The sequence below is a fragment of the Papilio polytes genome, unplaced genomic scaffold, assembly GCF_000836215.1.
Source record: "Papilio polytes unplaced genomic scaffold, Ppol_1.0 DF823923.1, whole genome shotgun sequence".
Lineage (NCBI taxonomy): Eukaryota > Metazoa > Arthropoda > Insecta > Lepidoptera > Papilionidae > Papilio > Papilio polytes.
This window is the reverse complement of record NW_013525281.1, coordinates 6325358-6347885: the sequence shown is the minus strand read 5'-3', so window position 1 is coordinate 6347885 and position 22528 is coordinate 6325358. Positions and strand designations below refer to the sequence as shown.

The 22528-nt window shown below is 34.4% G+C and overlaps 2 non-coding genes across 2 annotated transcripts; both read left to right on the top strand.

Annotated features, from left to right (window-relative positions):
- Nucleotides 1–8361: 8361 nt before the first annotated feature.
- Trnac-gca lies at nt 8362–8433 on the top strand. The gene has a single exon. It is a non-coding gene; the product is annotated as a tRNA-Cys (tRNA).
- A 2974-nt stretch (nt 8434–11407) lies between these two features.
- Nucleotides 11408–11479, top strand: Trnac-gca. Its single transcript has one exon. It is a non-coding gene; the product is annotated as a tRNA-Cys (tRNA).
- Nucleotides 11480–22528: the final 11049 nt, after the last annotated feature.

The window sequence follows — 22528 nt, the reverse complement described above, 5'->3', positions numbered from 1 at the left end:
TTTTAAAATCGGTCCAGTAGTTTTTGAGTTATTTCAATACATACAAAAATACTAAGTTTTCCTCTTTATAATATTAGTATAGAAGTATAGATAAGGTAGCAAACAAACAAGCAGCCACCTGAATCCGCCGAAATGACGAAGCCACCGCTGCCCAGAAACATTCGCTGTTATGTTGCTTATCCTTAATCGACGAAGGTAGAGGCGCATATAAAGAGATATAACCCCTTCCCATGTATCTCCTCCGCCATCAAGTCTACTTTTCCTTCCCATCCTTCCTTCTTAAGAAAAGGGACTAAAATTAGTCCGGCACCACAATCATCAGACGAAATGCGGGATTGCTTCCACTTCTGTACTCTGTAGTCGTGGTTTTGCACCAGGCGAGTCGGCCCATTCGTGCGACAATGTTAAACCACGCTCTACTAATGTGTTAACTAGTATCTACTTTCTTTAGTTAAATTTAGTTGAAGTGTTTATAATATTACTACATAAGAAAAATTATACTATAAATCAAAACGTTTTGCTAAAATACCACGCAATTTTAATGTACATAGAAGCTAATAGACTGCAAGTATTTCCAAATAATGTTAAATTTTAAATTTGTTATGTAAAAGTATCATAGAATAACTGGGATATGCATCGGATTGTAGACTTACTTTGAAAATTATTCTAGGAAAACCATCTTTCCATTTTCCAAGCTGACAGCGTTAAGACTCGAATATATTGCAAATTTTTCAAGATGCAACGCGGCTTATGGTTGTTCAAAGATTTGCTACATTTTGTTTTACTGCTTACAGTAAATGACTAAGGAAAATATTAAGAGTATTTGCTACTGTGTTTTTTTCAGAGGGCAATAATACCTTACCACTTGAAATTGCAAATTTAAAATCAAAATTTAAATCATACTAATATTTTAAATGCGAAAGTTTAGATGGATGGATGGATATTTGTTAGAGTTTGTAGCCTGAACTGCTGAACGGATTTCGATGAAATTTGGTTTAGATGTAGAGGATAGTATGGGCGTCACAGCCATGTTATGCTTTAATAAAATATAGTCTTCATTACCTCTTATGTTTTCTTCCAATTTGCACAGAATAACCTTACCGATATGGCCGTCGTGTCGTCGAGCTAATGCAACACCCTTATTTTTGACATCCGACTACTATTCGATTATTAACATAACAAGCACAATTACGACATTTTGAAACCATGACATAAATATTTTAAATACTGTTTTGGATCACCATTACAAAGTTATATCGTTATTTCAAACTATGACAAATGGCATTGATTTATAGCACAGACTAAATAACCTTCAAGAATACAGAATACATCAAAATAGTTAAAAAGCTAACAATAGTCTGGAAGAACACATAGGCTACTCACTTTTGTTTCTTTTTAATTCAACACGGAGGGCGTCGCGGGCGAAAGCTACTAGTTGTTATTAAAACGTTTGGAAAGGAAACATCTCTTTGAAAATAATCATTGATTTTCTCTAACTCAATTGTATATATTTAACATTGTGTTTGATAGTTGAACGAAGAGGAAGTCATGAAACTGTGTGACATGACATTGCATACGGATTTCGAGTACTGAATCCCTCAAACTGTCATCTGCCAATCAAAATGCGTCATAGAAGTCGGAGTCAGGATGTAATAAGCGACGGGAATGTCCGATATGTTATGCTTGATTGACTTAACTTCTATTCTGAATATTGTTTGAAATTAAATACTTACAAAGTAATTTACATAATAAATTTCTACTTAATTGAAACACAAAATTAAAAACTGACAGAAAATATTAAAAATTTAATGCTATCTGTATAATAAGAGACGAGGTTCAAATGGCCTTCGTTATAACAAAAAGGTAAATAAAATTAAAATCACTTTGGATTAAAATAATATGTCATGGTCGCGATTCAGTGGAATCTGAATTCTTGTGTTATTTCAACGTACAGATAATGTAAAGAGTTACGTGTTTCAAATATAAAACTCGTCGATCTATTCATTGGTTGGAACATTCTGAACGTGGCTGAAGTGGTCTTATGAATGTATTGAAACTATTTACGACTTTTATTTTACATTTCAGTACATACGTTAATCAACATCACTATATAACTAAATTGGAATAAAAAAACTGTGGCATCCAGAGACCACTACACGAAAAGAACACAATTTGGAAATATGGATATATCCTAATACAGACATGCCAATCACCTCCGATAGTACTCAGAAATGGCAAATTTCGTTCTTAACAGGTTATGGAAGACATCATATCATTTTAGAGTCGCGTATGTCAACTGATTGTACCTCTGTGTCATATACATTTAAAGTCGGTACAAAAATTTAAGCTACAAAGAGTTACCAAAGAATAGAAGTGTCTGCAGAAATATTATACCCTATCAGTTGTGATGCAAACATTTGGACCACAGGCATCGCCAGATGGGTTGAGGGGGGTGTATATACTAGTTTCTCCCCTTTCCCTCTTGGCGCCTATGATTTGGACTATGTCGATTTCCAACTATACCGTAACTATTCCGTTTATTCCGTGTTTCGTCTGACGAGTGTGGTGCCGGCGGCCTAATTTAAGTCCCTTTCTCTTTACCAATCTTTTCTTATAAGGAGAGGTTGGGAAGGGGAAGTAGATTTGACGGTGGAGGAGATGCATAGGGAGGGGAAATATCCTCTTTATGTACGTCTCCTCCTCTGTCTCACTCTGCAATTGCGGATGTCTATGGGCAGCGGTCGCTTCGCCATTTTGGCGGATTCTAGTGGTCGCTTGCTCGTTTGCCACCTTATGTTATAAAAAACACACCGTATGAAGTTATGGTTAACAGATGTTAATGGTCGTGTACCCCAACAAAAAACTCTGAAAGACAAATTATAAAGGTGTAAAGTGTAGCTGGGAATTCTTGAAAAGAATAATAAAAACTTGTTCTGTGCGAATTTACGTCGCCTTCTAACCAGTTTAACACAAACGTAACGACCTAATTTGAATTTCAGTTTCCGACTTGCTTTTATAACGGAACTTTATAATACACTAGCTATCGCCCAGGACTCCGTCCACGTGGAATTAAAAAAAAAGTAAGTGGCCAGTGTTATTCCAGACTTTCCTTTACATTTTCGCCAAATTTTATGAATATATGTTCAGCAGTTTGGGCTAGAAATAAAAGTACTACTTTTGTTTTTTTAATTCCACGTAAACGCAGTCGCGGGCGAATGTCAGTCTGATATTATTCACTACATACGATTGAATACTTTATGTGCTCTTCTACTAAACATGCTTTTCGCAGTTATTTAAGGACCGTGTCTAACATATATTATCTTGAAATAGCTTACTAAGGGCGACCATTAGTTGAGATTGGGTTTACACTAAGGGATTGCTTTATCAACCAAATGCAGAGTGTGAGTACGACGATATCTGACTATAAAGAGTCAAGTAAGAGCGGGCGAACACCTTTGCCTAAACTATCGCACAGTTATTATGCGTTTGTCGATTGTTTTGCAGCTAATTCAACTATTTGCACAACTAAAAATCGGATAGTGTTGCGCACACTATCCTCCTCCACCTCCATATAAACTGGAAATCAAAGCGCGACTACAGATGTGCGCACGCTCTTACATTACTGGAAGTACCTTCACGCCTTCAACTAACCACAAAATTTAGAAAGGGCACGTTTTGCCAGCGAGCTTCAAACACGATATGGCAAGTGAAATTTCTAATGTTCAACTTGCAAGCAGTGCATTTTATGCTCAGTTGCTAAAAATAAAGAAAGACGTTGCTTTTTGACCTAATTACTAGCAAGATTCTACTCAGCGATTGTATTTTATTTATCATATAAATTCTAGTTAACGAATATAAAAAAAATAGTTATACATATAGGTATATAGTTACGTTGATAGGTGAAGTTCGCAAGTTTTTTTTTTTAATAAAAGAGTAAATATATAATAAATCAGTTTTCATAAATGAAATAAACTTATATACAGCGACTTTCTAGTTTCATGTAGCATCTAGATTTCAGTTGTCAGCTCGAGAAAATGAACAAATGGTTGGAACTATGAGAACACCTTATTTATTCCAGTTTACACGTGAGAAGAATGCTATCTTCTACGTTCTACAATGCGCTTCACAAAGTAACATTATAACTTTCTTTGTTCTTACGTTATTCAACGTAAAATAAATTATCCGATTTCATAATTACATTTACCTTTTTAACAAGCTGTTACTCGTGACGTGTGGAATTAAAAAAAGTAGATATATCCTATGTTAGTCAGTGATGACATACCTTTTTTTTAAATGGACCCAGTAGTTTTTGAGTTATTTTAATAAATGTAAAAGTCCAAAACTACAAATCTTTCCTTTTTATAATATTAGTATAGATATATATTGGCTTTCAATTTTCATCCATCACGTCCTCTTCTCTGCGGAGGATCGGCATAGTATCCATACATTTCTGCAATCCATCCACATTTATTTACATTACTTTCTTACTATCCAAGTTTGATAACAAGTTAATTTCGTTGCCTTTCGGTCTTTTGAAATATTGTTCTAAGTAAACAATTTCTGTAGCTTGTGCGGCAAGTCACTGAGGTAATTAGGTAATGACGTCATCAATTTATCCTCCCCAATGATTTTACTGCGAATATAGAATATTATAAATATAGTACAAATATAATATATTTATTGTTAGGTACACGATACGATGCAACTATAGATTTATATTTCAAAGTTATACATGGACTCGTTTTTATTCTCTTTTTTTTTATAACATAAGGTGGCAAACGAGCAAGCGGCCACCTTAATCGGCCAAAATGGCGAAGCGACTGCTGCCCATAGATATCCGCAATTGCAGATGTGTTGCCTACCCTTATCCGACAGAGGAGGACACGCACATAAAGAGGATATTTCCTCTTCCTATGCTTCTCCTCCACCGTCAAATCCACTTCCTCTTCCCATCCTCTCCTTATAAGAAAAGGATGGTAAAGAGAAAGAGACTTAATTAGGCCTCCGGCACCACACTCATCAGACGAAACACGGAATTGCTTCCATTTCACGCCTGTCATCTGTGTGGTCGTGGTATTACACCGAGGGTGCCGGCCCATTCATGCTAAGATGTTAAAGCGGGCACTACCACTGTTAGAGGATTCTTGCACAAGAGGATAGTTATCCCTCTAGTAAGAGCGACCGCACCTTTGACTAAACTTTCGCGCAACTGTTGTGCGATTGTCGTTTGTTTCGTAGCCAATTCAACTGTTTAGTTGCACAACTAAAAATCGAGTAGTGTGTGCAGCATAAAAGGTCATAGGAATTAAAGCAAAACTAAACAGTTGTGTGTTAGTTCAGTTACACGTTCTAAATTTAAAAATGTACTTATAAATGTCTGGAATGAAAACTTTAATTCTATATTTATTGTAAATGTAAATGTAGGAAAAAAGGGAAACATTTCTTCCTTATGAAAAGAAACAACACGCTTAATACGCGAATTCCACGGACTATGTAAAAAACATGTGAAAGGGTCTACAAAACTCGACTCTTTGAAGTTGAAATTTTTGTACACGCAAAAAATCCTAACCTCTGAATTGTTTTCGACTTTTTATTTTACATGATACCTACTGGTGTTTCGTTACAGTATAGTCCTTACAATCATACTTAAATAAATAAAATAAAATTAATACTGATATACTTGCCCTTATCCCTTATGGAGGGTCGGCACAGTATGTGCTGCTCTTCCATACATCTCTCAGCCGTCATATCTGAAATCACTCCTTTCTGAAGCATATCCTCTTTCACACAATCCATCCATACTTTTTACGGTCTTCCTTTTCCTTTTAGCCATCCACATTCATTCTTAAAACTTTCAGGTTTATGACCCCATCGTCTCGTCGCATAACTTGTCGCATCAACTAACTAGTTTAGATGTATGGATGGATGTTTGTTAGAGTTTGTAGCCAAAACGGCTGAACGGATTTCGATTAAATCTGGTATGGAGTTAAAAGACAGTCTGGAAAAACACATAGGCAACTCACTTTTGGAATCTCTTTTAAATCCAAGGGAACGGATCCGCGGGCTAAAGCTACTAATTCTATAAACATATAAAACATCAATTTTAAAACCTTCAAAACCTATCTCACTCTCTCCTATCCTTCTGTTGAATGGGTTGATTTTTTTTTAAACAAAGAAGCTAGCAAATGGAAATTCATTGTTACGTTCCTATAGATTATCTCTCGTTAATTCTCAGCCAACATCTGCAAAACCGGCGGAGAAACTACTATGAATAATTTATGTAATAGTCCATTATTACGATCCCGTAGCGATTTTTCTTATCTTTCTTTTTCTGTGCAGTTCAAAATGTTACCTCCTGTTCTTTTATCCATTTTTTAATAGTTAAAGAACAAAGTCTTTCGCATGCTAATGTAAAAACAAAATTAATTGTATAATTGCTACAAAATAGGACAAGCATTTTCACGCAAAAATATCTACGCTATAGTTAACTATAAAAATATTATGTCGTGTTTTTATTTATATCTTATCACACTGATATTGTCGAAAGTTTAGATGGATAAGTTTGTTAGAGTTTGTCGGTTAAACTGCAAAACGGATCTCGATGAACTATGATCTCGGTATAGAAAAAAAGAATTATCAAAATCGGTCCACTAGCGGCGGAGTTATGCCGTAACACACATAAAAATAAATAAATAAAAAAAAACATACGGATGAAATGAGTACCTCCTTGTTTTGGGAAGTCGGTCAAAAATATTATAAAGAGGAAAGATTTGTATCTTTGTATGTATTAAAATAACTCAAAAACAACTGGGCCGATTTCAAAAGTCTTTGACCATTAATAAGCTACGTTATCACCGAGTAACATAGGGTATATTTTTTTGAATTTTACGCGGCCGAAATTGCGAGTCTATCTTACTAACATTATGAATGCGAAAGTTTAGATGGATGGATGGATAAGGTTCATTCCCGAGAAATGTCCGGTTCCAGAGGGATACGTAGCTTTTTGTTATTTATATAGTTTGTATGTTTTCTAATACCACGGGGACGAAGTCGCGGGCAACAGCTCGTTTATAAATAGTTTAACGTAGGACTTATTTTGTATTTATGTACATCTTTTAGGAAAGCTTAGCTTTTAATAAATGAATGTTTTATTATTAATAATTTCACACTAATGTACTTCATTATATGCTGATTTTTCTTTAAGTGTATGTAACTATATCGTGTAATATATCATCAAAAAATTAATACGATGTTTGATATACCTCGGGGAGTCTCCGCCACCGGCAGCCGCCGCTCGACGGAAATTTAATTACTATGCAGCATGTAATTCCATTAGTCAGCGCAACACGAGACGCACGATAAGTTCTTTTTTTAAAATAAAAACAACTGTTTTATTGTTATTTAAGTTTACATCTAAAGGAAGTAACAAATTGTGTTTCTATGTTCAAATAGTTCTTCGTGTTAAAATATTATTACAGCGCCATCTACCGATTACTAATTTACACATAAAGGGCGGTATTTGAATTCTAAAGCGCATGCATTATGGAAGCAGGCATATGGTAACTGCTTCTCTACATTCCTACGTGAACATTAAAAAAATAACTTGTTCGCTTTTCATTTTTATGCAATCTAATCTGGAAGTGGCTAAATAAGTTATGACCAAGCCAAATGGAAATCTTTAATCTCTACCTACCCGTTTTACAAGCGCACAGCGCGTTGTGTTTGTTATGATACTTTTGTATAAGAGACATAAATACTGCATTACAATTCCTTTTTATAGATTCTTTTAAGTTTAAATTCCAGTATTTTTCAATATCTAGTTTATTTCCTCTCGATAAAACTTTTCTCAACGGTTAACATAAACTGTGAGTTAACGATGACCGGTTATCTGAGTCCGCTATACCTTTTATACCATTTTATGTGGGAAATTGACGTTTCTAAAAGTTTCTCTGTCTTTCTTCCACAAATAGTTTTATGTTTTAACTTTTTTTTATGCAATTAAGTATTAATATTTATTTTTAAGGTTAGAGTGGAATGGGCATGTTATTAGAAGGGATGAATCGCATGTAACAAGAAGGATGTTAGTTATGAATGTGGAGGGGTACATCGGTAGAGGTAGACCTAGAAAGAGATGTATGGATTGCGTGAAAGGTGACATGATCAAGAAGGGAGTGTTGACTGAGATGACGGATGATTGAGTGCTTTGGAGGACGAAAACCCGGTGCGCCGACCCTACGGGAGAAGGATAAGGTAGGGGAGATGATGATGATGATAATGATTTAAAGCGCATGAAAATATTCAAGAGATTCTTTTTAAATGGAATAAAAGCATTGTATACGATAAATTCAGTATATAGATATAGGGGATATAGCTCAGTGGTAGAGCAATCGACTGCAGATCGATAGGTCCCCGGTTCAAATCCGGGTGTCCCCTGAATTATTTTTTTAATTCAGTTTGTTATTTTTTTCCTATACGCAATCAGTGTCTTTACTGTGACTTTATTTATTTATCTCTTTAGAGCACTTATTTAAGTTTTTTTGCTTACTTATGTTATAGTCGTAAATCATATTAATATTGTACAATTTTACTAATATTATAAATGCGAAAGTTTAGATGGATAGATGTTTATTACAGTTTGTAGCCTAATCTACTGAACGGATCTTGATGAAATTTGGCTTTGCTGTAGAGGATAGTGTGCAAGAATACATAGGCTATTTGTTTTTGTATTTATTAATTCCACGCCGATGGAGTCGCGGACGAAAGTCTGTACATGAAATATACGTTTATGTATTAGTAGATGAAGTGAGTTCTTAATTCGTATGTTTCATGATATTTGAAAAGAAAAAAAATGAATTTTCACGAGCAGCCTCTACCGAATTTAAAAATTCTGAAAAATCCATTGAGAGTGTACCAATAAAAGGAATGGGAAGAAATTTCATAATTCCTGTAATGTTTTCTTCATTTTGTTGGAGCGCGGAGTCTTTTGAAGCTAACTTAATTAGGGCTATGCGGATGAATTTTTTAGTTCGCCGTCGGCTAACATTGTGCTCGCTATGAAATAGTAAATTTATTTTGGATATACTAAGCTGTTTAGTTTCGCTTTAATGCTTTCAAACATTTTATTTTAATTCAAGATATATTTAACCTAATGTTTTATAAGAGAACGACGAGCAGACCAAGGTAATCTTGACGGCCATGGCCATCTGCATTACCAGTGGTCTTACACATGTATTCTCGACGTTTTATTTCAGTAGTGTATAATTATTATGCACGTTACACACCTCCAGTTTTAATTGAACGGTCGAAATATACAGGTAATAAAACTCACGTTTATAGGCAACATTTTAATTGCCAGTTAAATAACACAGTTCTCAGTTTTGACTACACAGCTTAGTTTTAACTGTACTATTCGGTTAAAAATAAGTTAAAAGCGAAGGTGTGTAGCGGGTTTTAGGGTATTGTCAACACTTCAGCAAGGGATAAAAACCGGCCAATCCCTTGTCTCCTTATAATTATTTATACATGTAATAAAATTTGAGTGTCTGTAATATCAAAAGAAAAATTCCAGATATCAGGAAGATGTATTCGTATTTTCGTTGCTGATAACTAAATCGCATTTAAATAATGTTTGTTTTTTTGTCTGTCCGCAAGCCGCGTTTGTTCTGTGTAATTGGCCTGACTTTCACTGAAGGCTAGCTGTTATAGACGGGCATATTATAGGCTACATTTTTTTAATATTGCGTGGACAATTTCGTGGGCAACAGCTAGTTTGAAAATAAATAATTACCTTTATTTGCACACGTTTCATACCCTTTATTTAATTGGAAGATTTACGTTATCGCTTCAGATGGAGTTCGTGATGTGAATGTAATAAATAATAAAATAACAATTATCCCTGTACAAATGTTAATATTTCATTTTGTCTGTGACGATTGTAATTTTAACAAACTTTGTCAGCATATTAAGATTGGTTTGCAAAAGCGTATGTCTGTCTGTTACTTTGTAAACATTTTAGCCAGGCTTAGTTACTTTAGCCTGACACATCTGTCAATCTACTAAAGTAACCCACAGTCAACACGGACTCCACGGTCCTCACCGCGGAGGAGCATTTAAGTGTGGATGAAGTATTGCAAGGCTTAACGGTTTGAAGGGTTCTGACGAGTGGTTTAATTCCTTTTTTTAAACAAGCAAGCAGAACGTGCAAAACTTGAGTATCTAATGTGTGATCGAGGCTTTACTTGTTATTTTATTCCGAGGTCACAACTAGATATAGCTTTTTAGAAGTCCGCATGGTGCTACGGTGTGCTACGCGGCGTAGCATGCGCTGTAAATTACAGCTGCGAATGTGTTGAAACATTTTCATAGGTATAACGAGAGAATGTTGACGTGATTTTGTGAAAAAAAAAACCGTATACGCCATTATTTATTCACGACATTGTCTCGCGGGCGGCCGTGAGCTGTGCCTGCGGATTGTGAAAGGAAAAGTTTCAAGCGCTCCGCTACACGATGGCATTGGCATTGTTTTAAATACATTTCCCCGGCATAAGTTATAAAAATATGACATTTTTAAACGCTAGCGATTTCATATAATATGAATGATTTAATATTTAAACTTGGAAGTTTGAGAGTAGTCCTATTGGTAGAGAACGTAAGGAGTAAAAGGTTAGCATGTTCATTAAATGAAAGCAGAGATTTATATTTTAGTTATGTGGAGGACAAAAACCCGTTGCGCCGACCTTACGGGAGTAGGATAAGGAGAAACATGATGATGATCGTGACCAATTTTTTAACTGTTGTGTCCATAAATATGTTTATATTATCATCGGATCTACATGTGAGGAACTAGCGGTCCGCCCCAACTTCGTCTGGTTGGCATAGAATATACGTTTCATTTCTTTTCTGTAATACCCGTCGTGTTGATGACCAGTTCAATATAATGCCTTTTGGATAATGTACCTATCTGTTGGCGAAATAATTATAATTATTCCTTATTAGTTTTTAAGTTTATTTAGAGAACAAGCAATACTTATCTTAACTTTAATAGTACAACAAGATAAAGTAGGGCGAATAAACTATTCTCTTATTTATTGCTTTAACTCATTTTACTTAGGCACATATATTGTAGAATATTTTCAATTTTATTAGTTGTATAAGTTCACATTATTTTGATCCGAACAAGTTACTTCTATAGTAAAGACTCACTTCTAAAACTCACAGCATTCAAGTCACGTAATACATGCAGCTTGGAACACGTTGTCTTTTAAGTAAGATGATGAAGTGTTCACAGTAAGATAAGTGACGTCATCCGCACTTTTATGTAAAGAATAAAATAAATTCAGTGACCGTAGTGCGTCAATTTTGTTTCGACGTTTAAAATTAAAAATGTTGTTTTCGTACATCTTCATATGGGGATATAGCTCAGTGGTAGAGCAATCGACTGCAGATCGATAGGTCTCCGGTTCAAATCCGGATGTCCCCTGTAAAACAAAGAATGATTACGAGGTCCTGTTTTTTTTATTTTACTGATTATTAGGCTTACCAAATTGTTGCTTGTTTAGTAAAAAATAGTAAACCCAGTTACAAAAATACTTACCCCTAAATTAAGGAAGTCGACGCAACGCAACATTTTCTTTGATACTATGATATGTATAAAAATGAATGTTTTTGTTGAAATATTCGAGCAAATGTATGGTAACGTTTGACGAATTTAATGAGTATTTATACTGAAGACAAACATTGAAATGTGTACTCAAAACGTCTTTATAACATTGAAAAATCTACCCTAAAACAATGGTTATAAAATTCAAAATATAACGAAACATTCTTTAGTATTCAAACGATACGATGCATATGCGTGAGAATTCTTCTTTATATTCTGTAACAAACTCCAATGTAATTTTATTTGAATGTATTATTACGCTGTGCAATATCTTCACTAAAATACTAAAGACGTGACGTAAGTACTAAGGAAGAAAGGATTTTCAAAACTTCACGACAAATGACTAGTTCGTGTCTACATTACTGATGTCAGATATAACATTATCCAAAAGATTTCCTTCGGTTAAACGTTTTTTCGTTGGAAGATTTAATATTATAAAAAAAGCTCTTTCGGTGGCAAAAACATCGTGATGCAATCTGCAAATAACTATTAAGAAATTTAAAGATGTGTGAATAACCTCTGAACGGTCTGTCCTCGGCGGTATTTCCAAACCAATACGACTTAGGAACCTTCAAGAAGCGAGCCTATCATTTCCTCAAAGGCCGGCAACGCATCTGTAGTTCCTCTGGTGTTGCGGATGTCCATGGGCGTCGTTGACCACCTTGGTGTACACGCCGCTCGTTTGCCCCCTTTTACTATAAAAAAAAAAAAAAACCTATATAGGATAGCGTTAGATTAAGACCTAGTTACCCTTTATTTAAGGTAGGCTCGAATCCCTCGACTAAGAACTGACGATTATTTGAAACCAACGCCATCTATTGAGTTCGATTGTAAATCGTTACATGATCCTTTTCTATCAATTGTAATTCATCTTTTATTTATCATTCGAATATATTCGTAATATACATATTTTTATAAAGAACTAGCTTGCACCCGCGACTCCGTCCGCGTGGAATTAAAGAAAAAAATAAAGAGTAGCCTATGTGTTAGTACTATCCTCTACGTAAATGTCAAATTTCATCAAGATCCGTTCAGTCGTTTACGCTATAAACTCTGACAAACAGTCATCCATCACTTCAAAACTGACGTCAAGATATTTAAAAATGTAGCCTTTGTTACTTACAGTTAAATTACCTTTCGAATGTGAATGAATTTTTAAAATCGGCCCATTAGTTTTTGCATAAAATACATAGAAAAATACGAATCTTTACTCTATATAATATTAGTATAGAAGTAAGAAGTAACATGTTATTAATTGGTTTTAAAATATTTATCTGTAATGTGTAATTAATAGACGGGGTTGTATCTCATACATCGTTGTAATTACGTTGAAGAGGGTGTGACGTGTGACGTCGGCTTGTCTGACGTAATACACATTGTTAGTGCTGACGGCTCTCATCCGCGCCACTTTGATAGTTCGACCTTCGTTATTCATTGTATGAAAGTCTTTATTACTATAAAACTATTATTTTACAAAATAAAATATCAGTTTTCGTACCGTATCGTATGGTTATTAATAAAAAAATATTGTTTTATTGTGAGTGTACAAGACAAATTTACAAGTTTTAGGACTTGTCTCACCAAATTGTAAATTGTCTGATACGAATCCAACGTGTAAAATATGTAAAGGAAATATCGGAGTTTGTTACCTTATCGGAAAGTTACGTCATTTTTTCTATCAGCCAGTGGTGGAACTGGTCCTTAATCTTACTAGTCTTAATATTATTAGACATACGAATATTTGGATGGATGGATAGATGGATGGATGTCTGTTAGTTTGTAACCTAAACTGCTGAACGGATCTCTATGAAAGGCACAAATGTAGTACAGTCTGGAAGAACACATAGGCTACTTATTAATTTATTTAAAATTCCGCGCAGACGGAGTTGCGGGCTAAAGTATTTGTTGTCCATTTTAGTGTCTTCATGTTAGTAAAATTCAATCAGACTTATTAATACAAATCAGACATTTTTCTTATATTATCGAAAAAACGCTATTTGCTCTGAGTTTGAAGAAAAATAGCCATGCCAGTTGTATTTACGACTAGCTGTTGCTCGCGACATTAACCGCGTGAAAGTACTAAATAGCTTATGCAACTTACTGAAAGCGTAGCGTAGACGAATTTTTAAAATCGGCGAAGTAGTTTTCGAGATATTACAATATACAAAAATACAAATCTTTCCTCTTTATAATGTTTATGATGTTTGTGAGTAAATATTATGCGATTATTTTGAATCACACTAGAGAAAGCTAGCGGACTTTCTGATCGCAACGACGGCTTGCCAATTAATAATGAGCTCCGCATCGCTGTACCGTTTTAATTACCGAGAACGAAGTCTCGTTTGTTTCTTACTGGAAGGAAATAATAGACTGTTGTTAACGCGTACGAAGACAAATGATAGAGGAATAAAACCTTCCTGTAGTTTTGCTACGATTTTTTTATATACATTTTATTTATTCCATTTGAATGTTTAGTCTAATTTAAGAATTGGTAGAAAATCTATCGAAGTGGACAGTATTAGAAAACAAATAGAATGTCGATTTCCAAGGATTGCTAAGCTGGGCGGCGTAATCGATTCCCAGAAATCGGTTTCGATTTAATTGAAGTAACGAAGACTCAGATATTGAGGTTAGATGACGTCATAGAGACTGGATACCGTCACTTAATTCGAAGTTAATCTTCACATTCGATATTTCGGAATTGTATTTACTTCCAGTTTCATAATCGGTATTATTTTGGTCTGAATCTTTAAATATATTTCATTATCAGCCATAAGAATAGTGAAAAGACATTTAAATATGTAACAAAATTTTAAACAATAATGCTAAATTCCATTTAAATTCTGACGCGTCTCATATTGTTACCATACGTAGGGTCTAAAATTCGTTTCAGAATTCAGCCGTAAGGTTGTCCAAGTTTCTTGTCACGTAGTCGATATATTCTATAGATATTTTGTGTTTTTACTTTAATGTTAGATAGTAGATTAAAATGAAAAAGACGTTTGAATCCGTCATTTCATTACATCATGGTCACTCAAGTTGGAAGTTGAATTTTATTGTGTGTATTTCAATATGCCAGCGATTTTAAACCGCCGCAAGCGAATTCAAAATATTGGCAGTGAATTGGTCGTGTTACTTTTTCGATTGCTCTCTCTTTGTTGCCAAATTGTGGTTAAAAAGCTTTTGTTATTAATATAAATAGTATCATTACGATATGAAAGTATTTGCGGTTCCGATAGCAAATTAAATTCAACATTTATTTTACAGACGAATTTCATCGTTTATCATCATAGAATTGTATATATTCTTTTTTCAAATTAGTTTTACTGCCATGTTAAAGTAAAACATGGTTAACTCGCTTTTGCCCGCGACTCCGTCCGCGTAGAATTAAAAAAATACAAAAGTGAGTACCCTCTATATTCTTCCAGACTATCCTCTACTATGCGAAATTTCATCAAGATCCGTTCAGCCGTTGGGGCTACAAACTCTAACAAATATCCATCCATCCATCTAAACTTTCGCATTTATAATATTAGTAAAATTAAGCGTTCCCTTAGTTTGAATTTCTCATAAGTGTACTTAAGGAATTCTTGTGACTAAACAAAGTGCGGCTGTTAGTGACAATTTTGGAACTATACTTCAAAATAGCATTTATTTAAGGCATCACAGCTCCTCTCACAAGTAAACTTTATATAGAACTAGCTTTTGCCCGCGACTCCGTCCTCGTGGATAAAATAAAAACAAAAGTGAGTAGCCTCTGTGTTCTTCCAGACTATCCTCTACATCTAGACCAAATTTCATCGAAATTCGTTCAGTCGTTTAGCCTACAAACTCTAACATCCATCCATCCATCAAAACTTTCGCATTTATAATATTGGTATGATTTACTTAGTAATTTAAATATACTATTATAAAAGTTATCATGGTATATTTCTTATTTCTGGTATTTCCTACTAATGGAAACGAAACAATGCTTTCACAAGTGATCCATTTATATGACACATTGTTAGAAATGGCATTGAAACTTTTCTAGTGTTCTTTGTTGCTACGATATTTGTTATTGTTCAAATGTAGGTAAAGTTTTCCATTCCGATTGTAAGATTTTAAAAATAGGACAGAATTTCCTTAACTAATAACTTATACTTTGAATGGAAATGTACTAAGTTTATTAAATCATTTTTATATGAGTAATTCTCATGTACGCGGCTATCTAAATTCGCTAAAATAGCGAAGCTGCCTATAGCAACCGAATTTGTATATTTACCTAACTTTAAAAAACCGAGGGAACGCATAAGATGAGGATTTTTTCCATCATCCAAATCCTTTGCCAATTTCTATTCTTTCCTAACAAGAACAGTGAAGGAAGGGAATGAGGACTAAATTCAGGCCTCTGACTTGAGACTCACACATTTATCAGACTGTACGCGGAATTGTTTCCACTTCACATCTGTCTTCTATGTGGTCGTGGTATTCAACCCGTAAAGCCGATCATATGAAACAGATGTCGCTCTACCATTGTAAAATGTTAATTTTATCATTCGTTGCTGAAATTTGTTATTTAAATTAGTTAAATTGTGCCTATAATCTTGGGCTTCCTCTACCGAATCATATAAACCTAAAGCATAGCAACAACGCAGACAAACGACTGATGCGGTCGCAGTATATTCTGCAGTACATTCCGAACCATTTACGATGTTTGTACAATGCATTGGACATTGGAGAGACGAACGATACATGCGTTCGAATTGTAGTCTTATATGCTTTGAGAAATATAGGACTTCATAGGTCCGATGATTACACGGTGAAGGAAAATGGTGATTCAAACTGAAAATTTCTGCGTAGAAATTGAAAGATATGCTTAAAGTCAGCCAACTAGTATTGGACCATCGTGGATTAGTATTTTCTAGTGACTTCTAACTTAGGATGTGCTTTAAGTCCCGCAGTGCGGACTTTTTTTTTTAAATTATATCAATAGACAAAATTGTCTAGTTTATTATTGGACTGATTTTGATATAAACTAGTTACATGCTCTAATTCTGACTAAATTGGTGAGATATTAGAAAGTGATGTTAGGAACAACCGAAACTCACCATGTTTGATAGGTGGGTGAATGTACCAAAATAAAAATCTAGAATTTCTATCTTAGGTCACTAGAGTAAGTTATATTTTGTTTTATTTGTATATTTTATTAAAGTAATAAAATAAAGTTGTAACTACAACACAAATTGATATGCCTTGCGAGATTCTAATATAGTTTCTAAAATGAATTTTCAGTTCAATGCACTACGTATAAAATGTACATACATTAAGATACAGAATGAATTCATTATTCCGAGTCAATGGTATTAGTCTGGCACAAAAGCATTAATAGTACATTGTACGTAACATAATCATAAAGTGTAGATGCATTTAAATTACATAGCACCAATTAAGGGAACTTTATTAGGGTTCCATTAATAGATTGAATAGAATAAAACTATGTTATTAACAGTGGTAGAGCCCGCTTTATCATCTTCGCATGTATGGGCCGGGTCGCCCGGTGTAATACCACGACCACACAGAAAACAGGCGTGAAGTGGAAGCAAATCCGCGTATCGTCTGATGAGTGTGGTCCCGGAGGCCTAATTTTGGTCCCTTTCCCTTTCCAACATTTCTCATAAGGAGAGGATGGGAAGGGAAAGTTGAGTCCACAGTGGAGTAGATGCATAGGAAGGGGAAACATCCTCTTTATGTGCGTCTCCTCCTCCGTCGGATATAGGTAGGTAACGCATCTGCAATTGCGGATGTCTATGGCCAGCGGTCGTTTCGCCATTTTGGCGAATTCAGGAGGCCGCTTGCTCGTTTGCCGTGCTCGTTTGTTATAAAAAAATTGTCAAATAAAATATGAAAAGTTTTTCTTGCACAAAATGTTTTAATTTAGGAAAAGCGAGGTGCGTTAGGACAACGCCAAATAGAGATTTAGTCTCTGCCTACCCATCTACATGGGCGTTAACACCTTAAAAAATGTATCACGAGAACTTTTACAACAATTTTACAAAATATTTTTAAACATTTTACGGTGTGAAATTGTGTATTAAAGTTAGGAAGCGGCTAGTAAAGGATAGTTTTAATAGAGAAACCTCGAAGTAACAAAACGCAGAAAATTCCGGCTTTCCCAGTTTTAGCGAGTAATTAAAGTGAACGTCGAAGTATATTGCAGTCCGCCAGATGCTTTGAACACCAGATGGTTACTTCCTTTCAGTTCAGCTTTGTTCAAAAATATATCTAGTAAATAGTATTTGTACAAAGTATGTGTTTGTTTTATCCTGGGTTTCTGAAGTTCCCATTTAATTTATAATTATTATTTTGATTCTGATTTCTGAAAGCCTGAACGATCAGTACAGTGTGGAAGAACATATGGGCTACTTTGTTTTTTTTTTTTATTCCACGCGGATGGAGTCGTGGGCGAAAGCTAGTTAATACATTTAAGTAACATTTTACACTTAATGTTCCGACTTATGGAACATGTTCCAGTAGCCAGTGCACGTGTTACGTGATCGGAATATATGAAACTTATACTCCGCCGCTCGCGGAGTGTAAAATGAAGCCTTCAACTTTACAAGGAAATTTAATACAGATCATACCAATAGTAAAAATGGGAAAGATTATTTGGATAGATGGATGATTATAAAATAAATGAACTATTAATTCATCTCCTCTATTATTCTCCTTATTCTACTCCTGTAGGTTCGGTGCACCGGGTTTTCGTCATCCAAATAACTCTAACACCCGTCATCTCAGACATCACTCACTCCTTGATCATGTCACCTTTCAGGCAATCCATCCATCTCTATCTAAGTCTACCTCTACCGATGTACGCCTCCACATTCATAACTAACGTCCTTCTTTTTACATGCGATTCATCAATTCTCATAACATGCCCATGTCACTTAACTTTTTACTTCTTAATTTCTCAACCACTGGGGCTACGCTCAAACTACCTCTAAAATACTCATTTCGTATAAACTAACAAAGAATTGATATTACGTAAATTGTTGGTCACTTAAATCACTAAACAAACATAAAACACAAATAAATACCAACACATTTGAAATAGTATTTTTGTAACCTCTTAAAACGACTAGTTTTCATCCGTTACCTGAGCTTTAAGCTCGTTTTTACACGATATAATATGTGATCATTAGTCACAGGAGCTTTCACGGGATAATCCGATTTGTACATTTTTATCTCGTCTATCGGATCATTCTATGAAGACTACTATGATTTTATTTCAGGTTTATTCTGTATTGCTCGCGAATTCGTCCTCGCAAAATTAAAAAAGTTATAAAAATATTTATAACCTGTATATATTTTTACCTATGTTACTCACTGATAACAGCTTTTTAATAGTGTGAAAGTTTTTGAAATTAACTAGTCATTTTAGAGTCATTTCAATACACACAAAAACACAAGTCTTTCTTCTTTATAATATCGTATAGATAATATTTATTTTTTGTATTAACATGAGCACTGTTAATAAAAATTATGAATCATCAAGTTATCACTTATGCGTGTCGTATTCGCGTCGTAAAGGCGACGATGACGCGTCGTATACGCGTTGCAAGTAGCATCCACGTGTTAAAATAGACAGATGTTAGATTGAACCACTAAACCGCTTTAGTTCTCAGTGTTTTTTATATATAATTTCCATAAACATAAATTTTAACTTTTTAATTTTTTATTTGTATAACTTTTGATTAAATCCACATAAATTTGAGTAGGTTATGAAAATTTTCTGCTTGAATAAAAGTTTATAAAACAACGTGGCCAGTGTAAAATTTTACTCACCACAGTAGACAGAGCAAGTAATTTATTATTCCCAGCAGAAATCGAAAATACAAAGGCTAACAAAATCTATAGTCTGACTAATTTATCTGACCCAATGAGCGTTAACTTCGTTAGTTCTGACAAACGTTATGTACTAAGGGCCTGTCCCACCACTGGCTGAAACTGGTCGGTGCCATCATGTAAAATAGTTAATTATAAAATGTCTCACGAAAGTTTATAAGGTAAGTTTTATTTTAAGGCTGTAATCTAGTAATAACTTTGTTACTCTTAAAAGAATCATTATCATCAATTTGGCCTTATCCCTTACGGAGGGTCGGCACAGTATGTGCTGCTCTTCCATACATCTCTATTAACCGTCATATCTTAAGCGTATCCTCTTTCACACAATCCATCCATACTTTCTTCGGTCTTCCCCTAACTTTATAGCCATCCACATTCAATCTTAACACTTTCTGGTTATTACTCATAAAATAATGTCCACAATATTAAACCAAACCAAAATTGATGTAACATTTCATTACGGGCTTCAGAATTCTGTTATGCATTCATAAAAATATCTGCGCCACGAATGAGTGTCTACATGTCTTCGTAAAAATGGGACACTTCATAAATTATTCATAAGAATCTTCAATGTACAGGTGTGTCAAGATGTTGTCGAATATTGAACAAGTTTTGTAAGAACAAGATTATATTTGAAAATTCTGAATATGTTTGAAAAAATGGTCAATGACTTTCATTGTAATTCAAGGTCATTACCAGCCAATTATGCTAGGCGCCTGGGCTAAGGGCTACTAATAAAATGGTATTATTAGACGTTTCATATCTGTATTGCATTTTTGCGGGGTTCCTAAGGGAGGGGAGGAGTAATGTCCTTTCCTAGGTTTTGAATGGTTACAAATATCAATATGAATAATAAAATAATTTGCTATTTTTACTGATTTTTTTTTAAAGGCATAATCTTTGATACGATTTTTGTAATGTGTTTTTGAAATTGAAAATCACGATTACAGAAAACAGATGGAAAAGAGTTTCATATTAATAATATTACTAGACTTTTTCACATTTAATACGTTAAATGTTATAAAAAAATGTGAAACGAAACAAGCACTGTAACATGTAAAGATCAAACGCCTTTGTAAAGCGCGAGGTGTCTTTCATCATAAAATGTAAATCGCGACAAATTTACATGCAATATACTCGTAACTATGACAAAGGCTTATGAAATTAACTTTAAGCTGAAAGTTCAATATTTCACGTTGACTACAGCAATTAAGTTAAGTGTATGCTTTATCTTGTATTCTGTATATATAAAAAAATGAAGTGTCTGTCTGTAATATCAAATAATTTGCGGAAGAAAATTTGCGTTGCTAATAACGAAAATCGCATTTAAACATTTTTTGTCTGTCTATCTGTCTGTTTGTCCGCAAACCGCGTTTGTTCCGGGTAATCTCCGAAACGGCTTGGCCGATAACGATGGGACTTTCACTGAAGGGTAGCAAACATGGATAAGCATATTATAGGCTACTTTTTTTTAAATTCCGCGCTTTCACAATGGCATAACGGGTGGTCGAAATCTGCGCTAACGAAGTTTGCGGTCGACAGCTCGTTTTTAATACAAATGGCAAAGAAGTAAATGTCTTATTCGATTCAAATACCAATAACATATTAAGTTTCAAAAGCCTTTGCAAAAAACGAGTGAAGAAGAAAATATAGTAATAAGGATATTATCTCCTTTATTCTACTCGCCCTTTTATTAGGTAAATAATGGTCAGGATAACACTAAATATAAACAATAAAAAAGTAGCCTAAAAGTTGGTTTATGCCTTTTCTTAAACTCTTTAATATCCCTGTCTATTGTTTTTGATAAATATTCTGATTTTAAATATGAAAACCAGACTGGAAACATCCCTTTAGTAAAACATTGTTCTTGGAATAAATCACGCGACAGGAAGTAATTTCGCAAGATTTCTCTGGAGATGTGTTCCTACTTTCCACGGCTTAAATATTTTTAATCATTTTTATACGCAAGGTAGATTAATATCCGATAATTAAATTAACATTTTCCAATATAAATTGGCACAGCATTTATTACGTATAATTTTCCATATTATTAAATTTCTTACACATATATCTTAGTGGGGTGGACACAAATGATAATTTACAGTTTACCTAACCGTATCCATTTTTTTTCTACGTATTCCTTCGTATGGTATCTCTTATTATAAATTTCTTCTGCCAAAACCTGTACAAATATATCTAACTATCTCAGTTTCAAGAAGGAAATCAGAGACGACGGTTGTTTTATAATGTAATCACCGTGAAATTAAGAAAAAAAAAACAAAAGTGAGTAGCCTATGTGTTCTTCCTATCGTCCATTTCTGTGCCAAATCATCAAGATCCGTTCAGTCGTTTAGACGACGCCCTCTACCAAACATCTATCCTTCGAAACTATCGCATTTATAATATTAGTAAAAAGGCTTGGTTTATGTTAATTTACTTGCATTTTCTCGTTCAACTAAAATACAGTATTTCAACTCTATGTTGTGTTTATTACTGGAAGACACAGATGTCGTAATGTTTATTCACACTAATTAGAATTCGCGGCATGTTTGAGAAGTTCTGTCTACGCCAATTGCAAACTCTACGTGACTCTATTCGATATACTGTGCAAGTATAGATATTAACTATAAATATGATACATTAGCTTTCGCCTGCGGCTCTGTCCGCGTAGAATAGAAAAAAGTGAGTAATCTATGTGTTATTCTAGACTATTCTACATCCTTGCCAAATTTTATTGATATTTTAGTTGGATGTTTGTTAGCGTTTAGGCTACAAATGCTAACAAACATCCATCCATCCATCCATTCATCCATCAATCTATCCACCCATCCATCCATCTAAACTTTCGCATTTATAATATTACGAGTAGTAAGAAAGGGTTTTTGGCTTGTTAATGAATATTTCTATCGCAGGCAGTCACAAAACAGACTATAAACAGTGACAGAGGAATGACACGCAAAAGAGACATATATTTTTTCTTAG